Source organism: Apodemus sylvaticus, chromosome 13 (assembly GCF_947179515.1).
Source record: "Apodemus sylvaticus chromosome 13, mApoSyl1.1, whole genome shotgun sequence".
In the NCBI taxonomy this organism is placed as follows: domain Eukaryota; kingdom Metazoa; phylum Chordata; class Mammalia; order Rodentia; family Muridae; genus Apodemus; species Apodemus sylvaticus.
Window position 1 is genome coordinate 45613766 of NC_067484.1, and position 6883 is coordinate 45620648.

Here is a 6883-nt window from a genome sequence, read left to right on the forward strand (position 1 = left end):
TCTATTTCAAGACCTGGAAGTAAATAAATGAGAATCAACGTGCTAAGAGCAACAATGTTACCTTTTAAAATTGATGCTAAAAAGAGGACATTAAAAATAAGATAAACCAGGCAGCTTGTGCCTATCAAACCAGAACTGCAGAGAGCTCTAAAAGGGATACTACCCAGAGAGGAGGAGGGACACCTCAGTCACAAGAACACAAGAACACAAGAACACAAGAACACAAGAACACAAGAACACAAGAACACATTCCAGGACAGGAATCAAGGAGAACAGGAGAGCTACAGGAAAGTCCTTCCTGGCTAACACAATAAGTGAGCAAATCCTTATCACTATGCAGGAAGAAAAATGAACAACAAAATTACAGATGTGAGTCAGCACCTCTTAAAGTCCTCCATATTGAGAGACGCATCCATAATGAAATAGGCTATCCGGTTGTCTGGAAAGACAGGAATCAACTGCTGTCTCCAGTAAACTACAGTGGCAAAGATATACAGAGACTGAGAGTCAAGAATGGAAAGAAATCTACCAGGCAAACAGAAGCCTAGACCAAACTCTTAAAGATATTATGTGACCCAATTACTCTTTAGATGGTTCTAAATAAAAGTGCTATTCATAGGGCTTTTATTTTATCATTAAATTCAAGCTGGTAATTTAAAATTGTACAGGCTATCTTATTATTTAATGAGATTGATTGATAGGGATACAATCTTATTTCTCTGTAGAATACTTTATCAATTTGCGTATGATCTTAGGCTGTCTCACACACTGTATTTTCAGGGTGTTTGATATAAAACAAAAGGGAAGAAATTATGAAAGACTGTGTATAGTCATCCTGACTTTGTCTCTTCTGAAAGGTGCTCAGTCCCCACCAAGTCCTTCTTATGACTTGCTGTGGTTACTCTGTAGGGTAGATTTTTTTCTGCTCCATTAACTTTGAGATTTATCATAGAGAGATACAAAATTCAAAGCAGAAGTCTTTAATAGTCATTGTGGCTATTTTAATAAGCTTCCTTTTGTTGTTTTGCACGCTGTTGTGAGACTGGTGGGTACTTCCTCCATGTTCTGGATCCTTCACTGGAAGGATGGAGCACATGGATCAGAGAACAAGAGGGACCAACATGCAACATCAGTGACAAATAAACACGTGGTCTTGTAAGCTAATGCAATACATGTGTGGTTACCACAGTCAGCCAACTAATACAAATGGCTTCTTGTATTTTTATTTCTGGGAATTTGTAATTTGAATGATATTAGTTTAGTAATAAAGGCAAGACAATGGCTAGGTATTTTATAATAAAACTTTTCTTAATTGCATTTTTAACATTAATACAATAATCATTAATGCTATTTTCAATTTGTGAATATTTAGAGATGTTTTCTATTATTCTTAAGTTTACTATTTTGTGATTATAAAAATAAGGTTTTTGCTTTTCAATGACATTATTTTAAGTCCAAATGGCAAACACTTTCTAGTACAGTCTTTTTATAAAGTACTGTCATGGACTGGCTGGAGCCATACCCAAGTATTTTGTCAAGATCTTCATAGATTGTACAGTTTGCCTATGATGGCTTGCCAACAGCCATTCCTGCCTTCTCTTCAGGCCAGCTCCCAGCTCAACACCTTTCAGCTCATCGCAGACTGAACACTTCCCACTTTGGCCTCAGCTTCTCCTTGTTGCTTTCTGCTGTAAAGTTTTCTCCAAGTCTGCGTTTGCCTTTTCACACCCATGCTGCCCTCCAGAACATAATATTTTGTAGTTTTTCAAAGTTCCTACATCGTACATTTGGATTTTACCTTTTTAAATTATATTACAGATTTTTTTCATGATGGAAATGAATATTTTTTTTTAAAAAATGAGATATTTTAGTTATTTACATTTCAAATGCCATCCCCTTTTCTGGTTTCCCCTCTGTCCCATCTTCCCTCTCCCTGCTTCTGTGAGGATGATTCCCTACCCACCCACCCATTCCTGCTTCCCTGCCCATTCCCCTATACTGGGGTATCAAACCTTCAAAGGAGCAAGGGTCCCTCCTCCCATTGAAAAATGCTTAAAGCTCCATCTAAAACTTTAATTCTTTATATGTCTTTAATGAATAAGGTAATACTTTTAGGCAGAGTGACTCAGTCCTGGTTATGTAATATATCAATTTAGTCATCTCTTACCTACTCCTTGGTAATTCTTTCAATAAATAGTGAATGGTTTCTTTTTTTGTACATAAGGAATTGAAATTGGAGTGGGAAAAAAGAGGAAAAAAATACAGTGATATCACTTGTTTTAATTTCTAGTACTCCAGAGCCTTGGTCAACAAGATCTCACGTTTGAGAATAACCCAGGATACATAGCAAAATCAAACCAAACCAAACCAACATACCCATGCCCTGTTCTGATAAAATGAAAAATCCAAACCAACCCACCAACTAAAAAACAAAAACAAAAGATACCCCAAAACAAAACAAACAAAACCAAAGCCCCAAAACAAACAAACAAACAAACAAACAAACAAACAATGAAGCACAAAGTTAAATCAAATTCAGAAACAGGAGAGTTCTAATAGAACTAATGTGTGTCACTGATAAGCGGATATTAGCCTAGAATCTTGGAATACCCAAGACACAATCCACATATCAAATGATGCTCAAGAAGAAGGAAGGAGTGGCCCCTAGTCCTGGAAATGCTCAGTGCAGCAGTGTAGGGGGATACCAGAACAGGGAAGTGGGAAGGGGTTGATGGGGGAACCGGGGGAAGGAAGAGGGCTTATGGGACTTGCAGGGAGGGGGGGATCAAAGAAAGGGGAAATCATTTGAAATGTAAATAAAAAAATATATTAAATAAAAAAAAGAACTAGTGGTGCGTGTGTGTGTGTGTGTGTGTGTGTGCGTGTGCTTGTACGTGTGCGTGTGCGTGTGTGTGTGTGTGTGTATTTCTAAATAAGTAAACTAAGTGTTCTGAAAAATAAAAAATTTCTAAGTAACAACGTTAGGAAACGATTTTATGCATAGGAAAATGTTTGGATTAATGCCTGTGTTTTTCTTGGGATTGAGAGTGAGGGAATGCGTTCCCTATGCAAAACTGAACACACGATTTCCTGTCACTTGGATGCTTAACTCCATTCAGTGAGTTACTGTCAGCAGCACATATGTTCTGTGACCCACTAAGCTCTGTGTTTTAGGAAAGTGACTTCTTAATGATCTGATGTCATATTAAGTGACATAGTTTACTAGAATTTCAGAGAGCAAATATAGAGAGATAATAACTATAATAAAGAAACAGAAATGTTCATATGTTTGACTTAAACATTCTATTACCAGCGTTAACTCTCCAGAAATAATTCCACAACAGAATAAAGCAGCACCAAATAGTCACTGCAGAATATAAAATAACAACAAGAAAAAAAGCTACAGAAAAGCCTTCATTACAATGACAAAAAGAACGATAGGGTAAATTATGCTACATCAAATTAAGGAGGAAATATTCATGTACTGAAGTGAGTAGCTGTGAAAACCATGTACAAACCCGGGGTGCCATGCTCTAATAGTTTCATTAAGGAACATTATAGACTTGTTTGTAATACAGACAGCAGCCCTGCAATGTATTTTGTATTATAAAAAGGGCATAAAGGCAATTCGCAATGAGTAAAAGAAGCTGTTGTTACATAGTGGCTTAAAAAGTTATTTTTTTTCTTTTTGCTAAATATTGCTTAACAGCATATAGAACTCCAGAGGGAACTGCGGTCATGTAGCTGTAAAACACTTCAACACCTTGCTCTGCCTTCTCAGGCTTAATAACACAAACTCTGTCAATATTTTATCTGTAACTAGAAATTCTAAGATATTAATAAATAGCATAGTTCTTGTGAGTCAAGTAGAGAAAAATGACACAAAGAAAGATCAGGTGGCTAACTATCCCTCTGCATGTGTTAAATTCAGTCCTTTGAAAATTATTCCTTTGGGCTCTAAACCTATTTGACATGAATGGATTTGTACTAAAATATAAATGGTCCTAGGTAGGGCCAATTCCTTGAGGCATTATTGACAACATCTTTGCTGAGCAATAGCCAAACCCATAATTTTATGGCAAAAAGCCTAGAGATAGGTGGAAATGCGAAGGAGGGGCAAGCAAGTGGAACAGAGGGAAGGGACTGTGCTGAGTGTGAATGCCAAGGAGCTGCTCCCCGGCGAACGTGGTGCCCAGAGCGAGTACCATGTTTGCATGTTTAAAATCACACAGAAATAGCTCTGTATCGGCCTGTCATCTAGCGATCATACAGTGTATTTTAAACAAAGCCCTCTGAGAGGCACAGCGAGGCGTGTTGCTTAGTACAGACCAAACAGAAAACTAGAATTAGGAAATGCTTTTAGTGAAAAACCCAACAGGAAATAACGGCTACAATGGAAGCATCGAGTTCTCGTAGTATAAACTTCTTGTTCCTGGGAGGCAAAGCCTGATAGGAATGTTTTCTCAGGCTGCTTTCGTTTCCACACAAACAGGACCAAATCCACTGCAGTATATGTACAATGGAGAATTTCTCAATCACTACTGTGCTGTCCAGTTTTGAACTTGCGTCTAAACGCTAATGGAATTTGTTTCTGAACCAAGCTTAGGTGTTTTTCTCTTGATCATCTTGTCATAAGAATACACATGGAATACAATCATTGATAAGTGGATATTAATTAGCCCTGAAACTCTGAATACTGAAGATACAATTAGCATATCAAATGATTCCCATGAAGAAGGAAGAAGAGGGCCCTAATCCTGGAAAGGCTTGATCCAGCATTGTAGGGGAGTACCAGGACAGAGAAAAGGGAGGGGGAAAGATAGGAGAGTGGATGGAGAGAAGAGGACTTATGGGACATATGGGGAGGGGCGAACTGGGAAAGAGGAAAGCTTTTGGATTGTAAACAAAGAATATAGAAAATAAAAATAAAAAAATGAAATTGTCGACTGGACATAGTAAATGGTTGAGGAAGAGTTCTGGTACACTCATGATGACATGAAGATCTCTGCTCCATGTTTATTTGGTTTATAGTGTGTGCTTCTTTGTGCTTGATCCAAGATTTGCCATAATCCTCTCAGTAGAAGCACGTCGGCTCACCTATGTGCCAATACATGGCTGCTGATTTGAAAACAATCAAACCGTAACAGACACATTCAGCTTTAGGATTACTGAGCATCCCATGGACAACATTTTTGTCTAAGCGCAAAATCAGACTTGCTTTTACAGTGCTTTCTTTCTCTTTAAAAGACTTCCTCCTTTTACTTAAAATAGATTCTTTTCTCATACAATACATTTGGCTTACAGTTTTCCCTCTCTCCTCCCCTCCAATTTCTTCTGACCTTTTCTACCATTTGGATCCATTTCCTTTTCCTCTCTCAGTAGAAAAGAGCAGGCTTCTAAGGGGTAGTCACAAAACTTAACAAATAAAATGTAAGAAGCTAAAGCAGAAAAAAATCACATCAAATTTGGACAAGACAAATCATCAAAAGGAAAAAGGGAGAGAAGAGAAAGCACCAGAATTAGGAAACAGTTTACTGCTCTAATTAGTGCTGTGAACCTGGGAGAGTGGGGCCTAAAAGTGAGACAGACTAAAGTGTCATGCAATAGCTAACTTTATTCAAAGAGCATGAGACGATATATGCTTTGAAAATTAAGAAGTGCCACCCATGTAAAGTATACAATTACAAGGACAAGTCACATGTTGGCAAACCCATGCTTTTCCAAAATAGCATGTGATCAAACAATTGAAGTGATCTCACAATCTTGTAGGAACATCCCAAAGGAGCACAAAAAACACATTCCAAGAATAATTATGTGTTTTGGAGAAACTGAGGCCATGAGACCATCGGCTTGTTTTCTTGGAGTTCTTTCACAAGCACTCAGAATTCTCGATTCATTCTTGGACTGTGTCCTGACAGAGACCAACTTGTTCACACATTCAGGAATCCCATAAAAGTACTCAACTGAAAGCTTCATATAAGCACAGTGGACCTGTTGCAGACCTGTAACTGCCCCGTGATTTCTGCTTCAGTCTCTGTTAGGTAATATGAACTTCTCTTAGTTGGTTTAGGGACCCTTGTTGACTTGAAGTCCTCCATTCCCACTGGCTCTCTCACACTTACTGCCTTCTCCAAGTGAGGGGTTTCCTGTGCTCTGAGGGGCGAGATTTGATAGAAATCTCCTTTAAAGCTGTGTGTTCTGAGGTCTATCTCTGTGTAGGAAGTCTGTTTGTGACTCTTTGTATTTTTCTCCATCTGCTCTGGGAGGAAGGTTCTCTGATAATGGAAAAATAATGTACTGATCTATGATGAATATACCAGGATATCATTAAGAATAATTCTTATTGTTAATATATTTTAGTATTTGGTTTTACCATAGGTCTATGGACCATATAGTCTCTGGTTCTTTGCCCCCTAAGCATTGTCAGGTATGGGCTTCATCTCATGGAGTGAGCCTGAAGTCAAATCTGATATTGATTGGTTACTTTCACAAACTTGCTATGGCACATTTTGTAGGCAGGATGTATTGGAGATCAATGGTTTTGTGGCTGGGTTGGTATTTATGTTTCTCTTTTGGTAGCCTGAAGAATACCTTCAAAGACACTAGAACATAAGAGAGATGGCTCTATGCACCAGATCAATCTCTTCATGTTCATTAAGTGTCAGGGTGTGGTCATTAGCAACTGAACCTTGCTATCAGTTTGTGGGAAGTAACTGATTCTCTTGGCAAAAGCCTAGATTGTTTGGATATTTCCATCAGACTGCTTTGACTAACAACTAAATTAGGATGTCACTCAGTCCTGGTTCATTAGAGTTGTCTTCATATATTTTTGGAAGTGTGCATTGCACTCAATTTCTATAACACCTCTTTGAAACACAGGTAC